This window comes from Mercenaria mercenaria, chromosome 8 (assembly GCF_021730395.1).
Source record: "Mercenaria mercenaria strain notata chromosome 8, MADL_Memer_1, whole genome shotgun sequence".
NCBI classification, from domain to species: Eukaryota; Metazoa; Mollusca; class Bivalvia; order Venerida; family Veneridae; genus Mercenaria; species Mercenaria mercenaria.
In genome coordinates this window covers 43,035,533-43,050,313 of record NC_069368.1, presented here as the reverse complement: position 1 = coordinate 43,050,313, position 14,781 = coordinate 43,035,533, and positions in this window count along the sequence as shown.

Sequence of the window (14,781 nt, the reverse complement as noted above, 5' to 3'; positions counted from 1 at the left end):
ACTGGGTGTGCAAATATAATATTTTTTCGCATGTTTTTTTTTCTTTTTTCTTTTTTCTTTTTAGGTAAACCTCTGTTTGCCCTTTTTTTCCTCTATAAAACATCTTCAAGATGTGGACGTTAAACACAATGACACACAGTCATATGACACATAGTTTGCTCATTGTACACGCTTTTAGCTAAAATTAGCAATGACAAAGATGAATGAGAATTCAGTGCTGAATTTACTGGACGAGTTGATTAAAGGATTGATATTTAATAGCATAGTATTAATAATCTATTTGGAACAAAACACATCCTAGATGGATGTGTTTTAAATCAAATATTATTTAACTGTTTGCAATTGTTACTATCATTCATTGTACAAGAGCATTCACAATAGCATTGCAAACAAAAATACTCAAAACGCCCAAACATGTACGGTACATGAATACGTCATATAACATTCAATCACGTCTTCTCGGAGGTTCCATGTAAGCCGCCGTATGAACATATCTCCGGATGTCTCTAAATGGTTTTTTGGTACTATAACATGAGCAAATGTTGGGTTCTTCTCCACCCGGGGCTAGATGGCGCGGACGGTAGCATCTAATTCCAGTACTGTCAATGAACAGGCTCAGTCAAACCTTACTTGCAACATTTTCATTTTTTTTTGTCTTCTTTTGTGACTTGAGTAGTGTAATTATCATACTTACCTTGAATAAATAATGCGAGTAGTTTAAACAAAGAACCTTCTCACATATTGTTTCCTTTTTCGCTGCAAGTTTGATTTCCTTTTCGCTGCAAGTTTGATTTCAATATTTCTACTTTAGAAATGAATCAAAACCTGAAAGATTGCTCACATGTAAAGACATAATATAAGTTTAATCAATATTTTTTTTGCAAACTGTTATTTATAAATTACATTTGAGACATGTTATTTGTATAACTTCAATAGGCACTTTGCAGAAATGGCCGCCAATTGTAATTTGACATGCCAATATGTGGCAAAAACAGCAAGTACTTTTGAATATGCTATCTTAAAAACATTTTCACAAAAAAATGTAATTTAAGTCCTCATACATGTTATACTTTTCAATTTGATTTATTGCCACGAACAAAGCAGAAATCAAGATTGAAAACATAACTTTCCCATGGGAAAATGCTATTTTCCGTAAGGAATGTGGTCTTTTCCCATGGGAAAGTAACTAAGATCACAGTAACTGTTCATTTCAACATATATTTATTCATTGTAAGTTCGCACAAACTGAAAAATACAGAAATAATGCTGTTACCATTCATGCCATCTTAAAAAGGAAAAGAAAACACTGTACGTCAAGCGACATAAAACAACGCCGGAATAATTCTATAGATGTTCTAAAACTGGGAAAACATAAATGTTCTATTGATATTTTGTACAAAGAACACATACCACGGGCAATTAGATAAAATTACCAGAACGAAAAAAAGAGTTCGTCTGCAACTGGTTTTCCTTAGAAACCAAAGTACCAAGAGACTTCCAATGGATTTGGGAGCAAGTAAAGACAAGAACAAATAAGGATATTGAATTTTATTGGATGATAACATTGACAGATTCTAGGCTATCTAATGATTCGACTGGATCAAAGCGGGCTATATGTCGTCTTTCTATTGGAAATTTGTCTTCTTTAATAATGAATCAATGAGTGATATTGTCAACAGCTAATAGTTTTATATTTTCATATTACTGTACAAGTATAATGTAATTGTGAACAAAACCGAGTGGTGTTAGTTTTCATATAGCGGGACAAATCGTGTGTTATGTATCCCGGTATTAAAGTTGGAAAGAAATTACTATTTGCTGGATATTCTTTAATTGTTTGGAAATATTTTTGTATCTAAAAATTTGTGTGAAAACGTGGAAAGTCACTTTTGAAGATGCTGCAAACTTAAACAGTAGCGAATATCTGATTGGTACAACACAAACGTTTTTAATCACATTTACCTTTTGATACAATTATAAATGTACATGTAAACAGATATATGGATAAATATTTCACGACAGGATTTAGCTGTAATTGCAGCATGTAAGCACTCGGGCTTCCTTTCTATGGATAATGATAAACATTTTGTGGGTTGTTTGACCTAAAAATGAAAACAGATATCAAAGTACTTGTGACGATTATGGCTGTGTTTGGTAAGCTGTATGTATATTTGTTTAATCACGTTCAGCCTGACTGCTAAATTAGCTGCTGTAGAGATTGTCCGTTCACAAATATTCTGAGCATATTATTTAGTGTGTATATATTTTCACAAATACTGTGGAATATGACGTGTTTAATGACTCCTTTTGTATGCCTTGACTAAAAAGATATTTATTTGCGAGTTTTGATGTCATCTTTGTGAAAGTGTATTTCATTGTAGACTGCTTTATGATTGGTTTGCTAGTTCTGATTTGCGTAGTAGTAGTATTCTGTTCCTTTGTGCTGTTGATTAACCTTTACACTGCTATATTTCTGAAATGGATTGACCCATCATTCAGTTTGGGCAGAACCACTTACCATTAAAAGGGGTGTACATTGAAAATTTACTGCCAGAATAGCGAACAGTGCAGACCAAGATCAGCCTTCACGGATGTTCAGGTTGATCTTGGTCTGCACTGGTCGCAAAGGCAAATTTACTTGCCGCCATCAGACTAAAGGTTAAAAATCACTCCAGCCACAGTTAAACGACAGTGAAGGAGGGGTTTAGACTCCAAACAAGGATAAAATTCTAAAAGAAAGATACCCTACCGGAATTGTCAGTGCTTGAAATTTGATTATAAATACACACTTTTCAGAGAAAGTAAAATAATCACACAAAAAAGAAACACACATCAATACATGTTTATAGCACTACAGAAAGTGGGTGTATCATTAAGAAGATTATGATAATAAGTTATTATTACTCTATTCTTAAAATTCCATCTTTTACATTGTGTGTTTGGTAAGCATTTATCCCCAAATCATAAAACATGTGCTTGTTTTCCTTTATATAACCGGACCTTTCCAGGCATTGATCTTTAAGGAAATCATTAAATTGCGCAATACATAAATCACATAGCAGGTGATTGACATCCCTGTCATGACTCAACTATTATGTTTCACACATTGTGTTACTTGAGCAACTTCATCACATCAAAGTCAGACCTAGACATTGATAGTGCTATGAATTAAGAATTAAATTATGTTTCTTTAATAAAAATACATTGTAATTGTTTTAGTTTGATCTATATACCATTAAGTCAATTGTGTTTGCTTGGACATATACGTTAATCCCGGTTATGTACAGGGCTTATGTGTCATACTATCTGACTTTTTGCCAACAAGCACAGATGTCCTAGTAAGTAATATCTTATTGAAATTACATTTCAGGCGCCACATGATGGCGCCAAACTCGATTCCAGCAATATGACTCAAGTAAACGAGACTATGTGTCCAAGAAAACTAATACCTTTTACAATTGGTAAGGGTATCTAGACATATGAAATATCAGTAAAGTATTTGTAATGACGTCGCTTCTAACCGTAAAAACTGCAACTTCTTTATATCTGAAACGCAATAACACTCGGAACACATTAAGGCCAATGACGAATAAAAGATATATATATGTATTTGGCCTAACATACATATATTAAAAAAGGTAATATATTAGGTTCTTGGCAGCTTATTTATTTAAAGGACTGGTCTATAAATAGCATTGAGGCATGTTTGTATATACTGACGTATTTAGATTAAGTATGGGGTTGGCTAGTCACCGTCATTATAAACGCCCGCTTTCCTCAGTGATGACCGTCCATAAGTCGGGTGCATATTCCAACTTGCTTTCTGTTCTTACAGTTGTATATGTTACGTCTGTTGTTTTGTATGTGTATCGTGCCTCTCTTGCATTGTTTTCTTTATCATAGAAATAAAGCATGTTGATGGTTTTTGCATCCCGTCTTCTATATTTCTACTACATTGCCATTATGCCAGTGGTCTGCTTTGCTGTTTGGTGCTACGGTTACGTTTGCTACGCTGTTTCTACTCAAGAGATTTTATTTTTTACGTTTTCTATTTCTCTGTTCTTTAAATATAAAAAACCTTAAGTACTTTGCCATATTATGTCAATAATCATATTTTTTTCTCTACGAGATCTTAAACGTGTTTGTAACAATCCTACAAGCAATCCTCCTGTTTAGTATGCCTCGAATACGCATTTCAATAAAATTCCCTGCATATTGTGTTTATTGAATAACAGATTTGTTGACCTCGGCGTTAAGACAATTATGGCAATCATAGTTGCGTCGCTTAATTTGCGTAACTTTAGCAAAATTTAATGAAAAGCCCATAGTGTCACGTTTGAAATCTATTGAAAAGCCAGGTTGATTACGTTCTTTAGTAAATATTTCATTGCATATTAATGGAATGTTAATTCCCCTGTATAATGGTTACTATACTAACATTAGTCTAATACATACAGCACAAATTGTAGTTGCTAATTAATCTTTTTGACTTAAGATTGCATGTATCTATAGCATGTGCATGTTGTAAACATTCATACACTTTATATAGCTCTATTTTACCTATTTTTTCTAATATAAGGATAAGAGAATCTAAATTACCACTGTAAAACATCTAGCTATTTGTAAAGCATCATAGCCGGTTGCTTAAATATGGACTAACTAGCATCAAATTTAAAATGAAGTGGTATTTGGCTGAGAAGTGCTAGTTCATTCAAATTGATTAATCGTAGATCTGTTGTCACTATCAGTTATTTTTTAAAAAGTCTCATACAATTGAATTAGTGAGTTGAAATCAGTAAATCAATTGTAACAGTTTAAAACAATGACACCTTCATGAAAACATTACAAACAATATAATGACACCAAATTGGATAAATTGTCTCCCGGGGCAACTGAAAAGAAAACAGCTAACTGAAACATCTCTATTGGTAAATTTAACTAAAATACTGCTTTTGTGATATATAACTGTCATTTTTGCCTACAACAGTATGAAAACACACGAGAAGACTGTTGCTACAAAGTTGATATTTCGATCACCTAGACCATCGGTATTATTATTTCTGAAACCCAAAACTCGAAAGTCGAAATAAAAAAAAAAATAAAAAAACCAACGATGATGAAAGTCGAAAACACGATGGTGAAAGTCGAAATCACGATACCACGATGATGAAAATGTCACCATCGTGGTATTTTGTTTTTATCATCGTGCTTTCAACTTTCGTCATCGTAGTTACGAGTTTCAACATCGTAGTTTCGACTTTCATAATCGTGGTTTCGACTTTCACCATCTTGCTTTCGACTTCGACTTTCATCATCGAAAGTCGAAAGCACGATGATGAAAGTCGAAAGCACGATGGTGAAAGTCGAAACTACGATGATGAAAACACTATCTGTAGAAATTACATTTGTTCTTTTTTTCAACAAAGGTTAAGGTGGATCTGCACATCCGATAAACCGGAAGTGATGGCGTAACGTAATTTTTCCGGAAAACGTAGAATAAAGCCTGAATTCGGCTTTTATTTTATGAATTAATGGCAACATGTGAGAAAATTTATTTCAATGTCAATGTTATATCTTTCTAAAGTTAAAATATGATAACAATGTATCGAGAGACATTCATTGAGGTTGGGAGCAAATTAGGACAAGAACAAATAAGGATATTGAATTTTATTGGATGAAAATACTGACAGATTCTGGAACATCTCATCTAATTGATCAGACTGGATCAAAGTGGGTTATTTGTGTCTTTCCTTTGGAATTATACCTTCTGTAATAATAAATCATTGAATGATATTTTCAACAAGTGACAGTTACACATTTATATGTTATTGTACTAGTCTACTCTACTTGTGATGTTAAATGTTCCTGTTGTGGGGAAAATACAAATAGGAACATTAGTTATGATGTAATTGTTTGTGACATATGACAATTACCAGAGTGTTTAAAATATTCATGTGAACATTCTGACATGTATAATAATTACATCATTTACGGGGAGTTTAGTCTGAAATGAAGACAAAAAAAGATAAAAGTTAAAGCTCCACAGATTGCGACGATCCTGGTACTGTTTGGTAAGCTGTATGTGACGATGTTTAATTCAGCCTAGCTTTCATAACTGTTGTAAGAAGGGTCCGCTCATATAGCGAGCAGATTTAAAATGTGATATTTTTCCACAAAATCTGCAGAATATTACGGAAGTGTTTATCTTATGGCATACGATGATCTAAAGTGGCTTACGAAAGGTCGGTGGTTCTGCCCAGGTGCCCGCTCGTGATGAAATAATGCACGGAGGGGCACCTGGGGTCTTCCTCCACCATCAAAGCTGGAAAGTCGCCATATAACCTATAATTGTGTCGGTGCGACGTTAATCCCCCCAAAATAATATAAATAAATAAATCGATGATCTAAAACGTCACGTCTGAGATTATATGAGCAGCGCCATGAAAAAACCAACATAGTGGCTTTGCGACCAGCAAGGATCCAGACCAGCCTGCGCATCCGCGCTGTCTGGTCAGGATCCATGCTGTTCGCTAACGGATTCTCTAATTGCAATAACCTTTGAAAGCGAACAGCATGGATCCTGACCAGACTGCACGGATGCGCAGGCTGGTCTGGAGCCATGCTGGTCGCAAAGCCACTATGTTGGTTTTCTCATGGCACGGCTCATATTTGTGGGCGGATTCTTCATCCTAAGTTGTATATTCCGATCTTCTCAGACAGATCGTTCAACACGACTTTTATGTTGTGTTATTGCTACTGTTTAGTTCTAAGTTTGAACATTTCGGCCTGGGTGGTTCCAATACTCACGTGTTCATAGCTTTGAGTATTATATAATCACCCGTTTGATATGGTGCCTGCTTTTTAATTTTGTCTTTTTGATCCCCTTTCTAAATTCCAGTTTGTTTAGTTCTGTTCATTGTTTTCTTGTTTAGGGCAAACCCCTTATTTTAACTGGGGACTATACGCTGCTTTTCATGGAATTACATGCAAGTGTACCATGTGTACTGCTGTATGAACACATCTGCGGATGTCTCTTAATTATTCTTTTTACTTGCAGCATGAACAAGTGAGTTCTGCTCAACCGGGCTAGAGGCGTGGATTGTACTGCACTTCCACTACCGTCCTTGAACAGTCAATCAACCGACCTGCAATTTTCTCGTTTCGACGAACCTGATTCTCCACTTTTTCTATTTCATATTTGTCTAAATCAACTTCTTGGAGGTTCTATTATTGTTCAATAGATGCTTGAATTTACATACACTGATACTTGGCTTTTTGCAGAGGCTGTGGTTTAAACATCTCTGCTGCAAGACCTTTGTAGCCTGGTCTTGTATATCTGCTGAAGTCCATTTGTAGGAGTCTGTATTCTTAGAATGATGCTTCCCAGGGATATTATATTTGACGGTTCTAGGGTACGTAAAAGAGTTTTTTATATACTAAAACAGTCTAACTTAAATCTTTTTGATGAAAACTCGAGAAAAGTCCCATACGCAAAAATTATTAAATTATCATTAAATTCAACGGAACTAAATGACAATTTGTTTTGAGAAAGGAAAGCGATAATTCATTTAAACACGACATACCGCTGGTAATTAGATGGAGTTTCCAGAAACAAACGGGGCAGCTCCAACGACTGTTTTTTCCTTAGAAAACAAAGTATCTAGAGATTTAGAATGTGGTTGGGAGCAAATTAAGACAAGAACAAATAAGAATATTGAATTTATCGACAGATGCTGGAATATATCAATTAATGATCCGACTGGATCACATTGGGCTATCTGTGTCTATTATGGGATTTATGTCTTCTTTAATAATGAATCATTGCTGCTTATAGTTTTGATGTTTTGTTTGAAAGGGTATTGTCATTGTAAACAGGTCCTTTTTTATGCATTAGAAAACAAATACTCATTTAAATGCTAAAAAATATATTTGTAAAATACTGTTGTATTTTTGTTTTAAAATAAAATTATTAGTACGATTGAATAATGAGATGTTATTACAGTTATGCTATCAACATATATACGCAGAAATAAGATCGCCAAGTACTTCATTTTATACTTCGTTCTGTGTTACTCAGCAGTGTGATACTGTTTTAGTCATTGTGCGTAATATATATTTATAGCGGTGTATAATCGGGAACATTCCACGTTTTGGGTCAGTATGAGCATTGAATTTAACAGTGGAGTTAACGTATGTTGACGGTTCCTTTCATCTATGAGCATTCCGTTACAAGTACTTTTGTACAATTTTCTTTTTCGTTTTTTTTCTAAGTTATATTTCGTGGCCACGAATTAGCAAAAGCTGTTTTTTTTTCTTAGTTATATTTCGTGGCCACGAATTAGCAAAATTTTTTTTTCTTAGTTATACTTCGTGGCCAAGAATTAGCAAAAATCGTTTTTCGTTTTTTTCTTACTTATATTTCTTGGCCACGAATTAGCAAAAGAAATCGTTTTTTGCTTTTTTCTAATATATATTTTGTGGCCACGAATTAGCAAAAATCGCTTCTTTTTCTTAGTTATATTTCGTGGCCACAACTTAGCAAAAATCGTTGTACGTTTTTTTTTCTTAGTTATATTTCGTGGCCACGAATTAGCAAAAAAAAAAAAAAAAAAATAAAATCGTTTTTTTTGTTTTTTTTTCTTACTTATATTTCGTGGCCACGTATTTGTAAAATATCGTTTTCTTGTTGTTGTTTTTTTTCTTAGTTATATTTTACACGAATTGGCAAAAAAATCGCTTTTTTGTTTTTTTTTCTTAGTTTTATTTCGTGGGCAGGAATTCAGAATTTTTTTTTCTTAGTTATAGCACGTGGCCACGAGATAACATTTTTTGTTTTTCGTGTTTTTCTTAGTTATAACTCGTGGCCACGACAGAAATTAAAATTAAAAAAATCCGATGTCCCCTCCATGCTTCCGTAAGTTTGAGCATTAGAATATTCTACTTTGAGTTTCAACGTGTGTTAACGAGAGAATTTGTTTTGCGCTCGCGTGCTGTGAAAATGCCTTCATAAGCGTACTGTTGCAAACACTAAATAGATGGCCGATGATAAGTATCTTCTAGCTTAAAAATTTCGCTAGCAACCCAAAGTGTTCATTGCAGCCTTAGAAAGTATAATGCGAACACGTTCGAAAGCTAAAGAAATTGACGTCATCAGAAAACGTTAAAGTTTTCGTTCATTAATAGAAAAACATTTTATTACACGTTGATAAAAATAAACGTTATTGTTCATTAGTATCAAATTGTTTCTTGTTACAGCTTATTTTGAATCCCAGCTGAATTCTTGTATTACGACCTGCACAGTATTCGTATAGCTTCCCTGGAGATAACATAATTATCTTGGGCTATAATTATATATCAGGGAGGTCATTCTTTATATCATTTAAGCATAAATGAGGCATAAATGTTGTCTTTGAAGTACATTTTATGCCTAGGCTAACCTAGTTGTGTGAATGACAAGTAAAAATCCAAATGTCAAACCAGAAATAACGTAGTTACCATTTACGTCGACTGAACTAGAAAAGTTTAAAAAAGCGACAATTGCTTTTAGAACGAAAAACGATAATTCGATACCGACTATACACTCAAACAAAATAATTGAGCCGTGCCATGGGAAAACCAACATAGTGGGTGTGCGACCAGCATGGATCCAGACCAGCCTGCGCATCCGCGCAGTCTGGTCAGGCTCCATGCTGTTCGCTTTTAAAGCCTATTGGAATTGGAGAAACTGTTAGCGAACAGTATGGATCCTGACCAGACTGCGCGGATGCGCAGGCTGGTCTGGATCCATGCTGGTCGCACACCCACTATGTTGGTTTTCCCATGGCACGGCTCATATATTACTGGTAATTAGAGGAAATTGCCAAAAAGAAATGTAAAAGCGCCATCAACCGCTTTTTCTCTGAGAAAACAAGGTATCGAGAGACTTTCATTGAGGTTGGGAGCAAATTAAGACAAGAACAAATAAGGATATTGAATTTTATTGGATGATAACATTGACAGATTCTGGAACATCTCGTCTAATTGATCCTACTGCATCAAAGTGTATGTTTGTGTCTTTCTTTAGGAATTATGTTTTCCATTATAATAATAAATAATTGGACAATATTGTTAGCAACCAAAAGTTAAACATTTATTTGTAATTGCCTAAAGTCTACTCTACTTGTGATGTTGAATGTTCATGATGCAAGTTTATCTTGTCAACACAACGATATAGAGGACGAATGTTACTTTATTGTAAATATGTCATGTTTATTCATATTTAAAGAAAAGGTATATACTAATTTTCTGTCACAACCACCCAAGTATTATTAGATTCATAAGAGTTTTAAATACATCTGATTTGAATGTTATAAAAATGGTAGTATTTTATAATGAGATAATGACAATTTAAATTATTAGTTCTACTGAATAATGAGCTGTTGCTAAAGCTACTATAAACATAGATATTATACAGAAATACGATCGCCTAGTACTTTATTTTATACTTCGCACTATGTAAATAAGAAATGTGATACTACTTTTGTCATTGTGCGTTAAATATATTTTTATCGAACTGAATTTAAATGTTTAAGGTGATGTTTAATTTGTATTCTACTACTTAAGCAGAGAATTCCCCTCACGGGAACTCGTATCAAACAACACAACTATATTATGACTTGGGAATACTCGATGAAAGCATTGAAAGAAAATAAACGAATCTCTTAATTTGTTTTGTTATCTAAAAAGGGAGTAAGTAGACAGTGGGCATCTAATTTGACAGAGATTGCTAACCCAGACCAACCTATGAATTACTGATGAATATACAACGAAAGAGAGTTTGGAGAAAGAACAATCCAAGACAGTAACGAAAAATGTTTGATGTCAAACTTGTAATAAGTATCAACGATTAGGAATGTTATTTTTTTTAAGTTCAGTGATGATCGGGTTCGCGCTTATAAACTATATTTGTAATACTCAGTTTGCTCCGGGTCAAATAATCAATGACACAGATCATGTTCCGAGAACATTAAGAAAAGCTACATCATTGTATACATGGATGTATAAATGATTGATATTTACACCAAGATATATAAACAAAATTAAGCAAATAGGCAAGAAGAATTAATTAAATAAAGAACAAAGAGTTATTGACATTTCGCTTCACATCTTGCTGTTGCTCTTGTTTAATGCATATCAATAGATGTATGCAGTAAATTTGTCATTTTATTAAATTTTTCTAGTTTGACATTTTTTTCAAGATGGAGTGAAAAATTATAAAATGAACTGCTTGGTTGGAAAGCCTCAGCTGTCTTAATAAAAACTCTCGGCAGCCTCGAGGCGAAATATCTAAAGCTGTCTGTGAAAAATTGCTGTTCGATTTCGTAAAGTAACTCTTGTGGACTGTTAAAAGGATGGTATATATTGAGTGACAGTAACATGTATTGAAAGATGACCTAATTCCACCAAAATATTGAAGGAGATTAGTAGAGAGAATGATCAGAATACAAAGCATACAAACATAGATACTGGCATAAATAGCTTTGAACTGTAAAGCTTAAATCGGTTGCTATTGGGTGTGAAAATAAATATAATGTTCTCGCATGGGTTTCACGTAGTAAAACCTTCTTGTTTGCTATATTTTATTTTGTTCTTTGAAACATTTTCAGGATGTGGACGTTAGAAAGACAATGACACATATAAGAAACATATTTGCTCATTGTACATGTTTTTAGCTAAAATTAGTAATAACAAAGACGAATAAGAATCAGTGCTGAATTTAATGGACGAGTTGAACTTAAGAACTGATATTTAAAAGCAAAGTATTTATGATATATTTGGAACAAATCACATCCTACCATGATTCCGATAAAAAAAAGTAAGACATAAGAATAATTAGGCAATTTAATCTTGAGCTTGGAAAAGTGTTCCTTTCTCCCAACGTTATAAATAATAGATATATTTTAACTCAGTCATTATTTAACTGTTTGTAATTGTTACTATCATTCATTGTAAACAAAAATACTCAACACGCCCAAACACGCACGGTACATGAATACGTCATATGACATTCAATTACGTCTTCTTGCAGGTTCCACGTAAACTGCCGTATGAACACATCTGCGGATGTCTCGAAATTGGTTTATGGTACTATAACATGAGCAATGTTGGGCTTGATGGCGTGGACGGTAGCATCTAATTCCAGTACTGTCCATGAACAGGCTCAGTCAAACCTAACTTGCAACGTTTTCATTTTGTTGTAGTGTTGGGCGACATGTGGAGTTTATACTACTTTGTATTTTCTTATCTGTCTACGCCACAGTTCATAAACTTTCCGCCAATGAATGTGATTCGGAAAGTCAGTTTGTTTTTGTTGTCCTATATACTTGAATTGAGGTTTTACGAAGTCGGAAAAGATGGACTTATACGGCTGAGTTTGGGGTACTCTGTGCTTTCGGGAAATCTACCCTTATCTTTTATATGTGACAAAATTCTTGTTATACTTACCTCGAATAAATAATGCGCATAGTTTTAACACAGAATCTTCTTAAAAATTGTTTCCATTTTGATTTAATTTTGACTAATAATTATTTAGTTTAGAAAAGAATCAAACCTTGAAAGATATCTCACATATCAAGACATAATACCGGTTCAGTTACTCATATTCTGCAAACTATTATATGTATTTCACGCTTCAGACACGTTCTTTGGACAACTTCAACAGTCAAATTTGTAGAACAGTAATTGTTCCTTTCAACACATATTTATTCATTGCAAATTCACACAAACTGAAATTTAGTAATAATGCAGTTACCATTCATGCCATCTTAATTAGGAAAAGAAACCACTGTATGTCAAACAGCATAAAACAAAGCCGGAATAATTATATAAATGTTTTAAGACTGGTAGGGTAACATAAATGTTCTATTGATATTTTACGCAAAGAACACATACCACGGGCAATTAGATAAAATTACCTGAACGAAAAAAGAGTTCGTCTACAACTGTTTTTCCTTAGTATCAAGAGACTTCCAATGGATTTGGGAGCAAATAAAGACAAGAACAAATAAGGATATTGAATTTTATTGGATGATAACATTGACAGATTCTAGGCTATCTAACGATTCGGCTAGATCAAAGCGGGCTATATGTCGTCTTTCTATTGGAAATTTGTCTTCTTTAATAATGAATCAATGAGTGATATTGTCAACAGCTAATAGTTTTATATTTTCATATTACTGTACAAGTATATGTAATTGTGTTTAGCCCGATTGTTAAATTAGCTGCTGTAGAGATTGTCCGTTCACAAATATTCCAAGTATATTGTTCAGTGTGTATATATTTTGACAAATACTATAGAATATTACGGGTTCGTTGACACTTTTCATATGCATTGATTTAAAAAGTTGTACTTTTGGTTGGCGAGTTTTGATGTAACTTTTGTGAATGGGTATTTAACTGTAGAACGCTTTATGACTGAAAATTTTAGTTCTGATTTGCGTAGTAGTAGTATTCACTTCCTTAGTGATTAACCTTTACCCTGCTATATTTCTGAAATGGACTGGTCCATCATTTAGTTTGGGCAGTGACACTTCTTATTCAAAGGGGTGTTCACTGACAATTTACTCACTGAATAGCGAACAGTGTAGACCATGATCAGGCTGGTCTTGATTTGCACTGGTTGCGAAGGCAAAATCACTGCTAAAGGTTAAATCAAAGCACTGAAAGTGCTGACAGCAAGGGGCTCATTGCAGATCATTTGGACTTATGTATACACTCAGCCTATTAAGTACCACTATTAAAGTCAGATACATGCAAATACACTCTTTGTTTTGTTGGTTTCATACAAGATTTCAACAGACTTTCAGTAAGAACCAGTAGAGTGTGAGTCACGACTCGTTACAACTTTCTCACATAAATGCCATGTGTAAGTCGTTGGAGTGCGTAACAGAGATGGGCTTCCCACAGCTGAACGCAGTTGAAGGAGATATCAATATCTCAATTTAGTCCATGATGTCTAGCTGTTGAATGTTGACAATTATTACCGCTGATGCGCAAGACCATGACTAAGACATGATCACTCATAATTACAAACATACAGAAAAATCAGATTAACACAAAAACTATCCGACAAAATCAACCATACCATTATACCAACCGTACAATAATAACAACAAGGAGACAACTACTCAATAATTAAAATCTCGACAACTTGCTTCCAGTGGTTTGTCAAAATCGTGACACTTCTGGAAAGGAATCCCGGAATATTATTTTCTAATAATCCGAAACTTGCACCGAAAATCAAATGAACCAATTTGGCGTATTTGTTATATATTATTTTGTATTGGCTAATTATATAATCATTTCAAAACAATAACTCTATTTTGGTATCTATTCTGTCACTAGGGAAAAAATTATAAATATTTTTTTCTAAGCCGGAATTGAAACTGATTCAATTTGTAGTCTGTTCCACTGATCTGTCTTAGCAATACAGCGTCAGTTATGGGGCCAAGGGACAGAAAATTTGAAAATTCCACGAACCTGCGTTGATACCAGTGCGAAAAAATCCAATTTTAAGAAATTCCCGGAAAGTTTGAGCGGATGTATTGCATATATTTAACACTTTATAATGTGATATTTTCAGCCTGCCGATTCCGTTGTTCCTATCATAAAAAACGAGTAAAACTCCGGTTTCAGGACACTAAATTTTGAGGCAAAAATGATCCAAAATGCAGACCTTGCGCGACCTGTACCGCAGTATCTGCAAATGATTGATCTAAATCATATCTCTAGTTTTAAAGCATG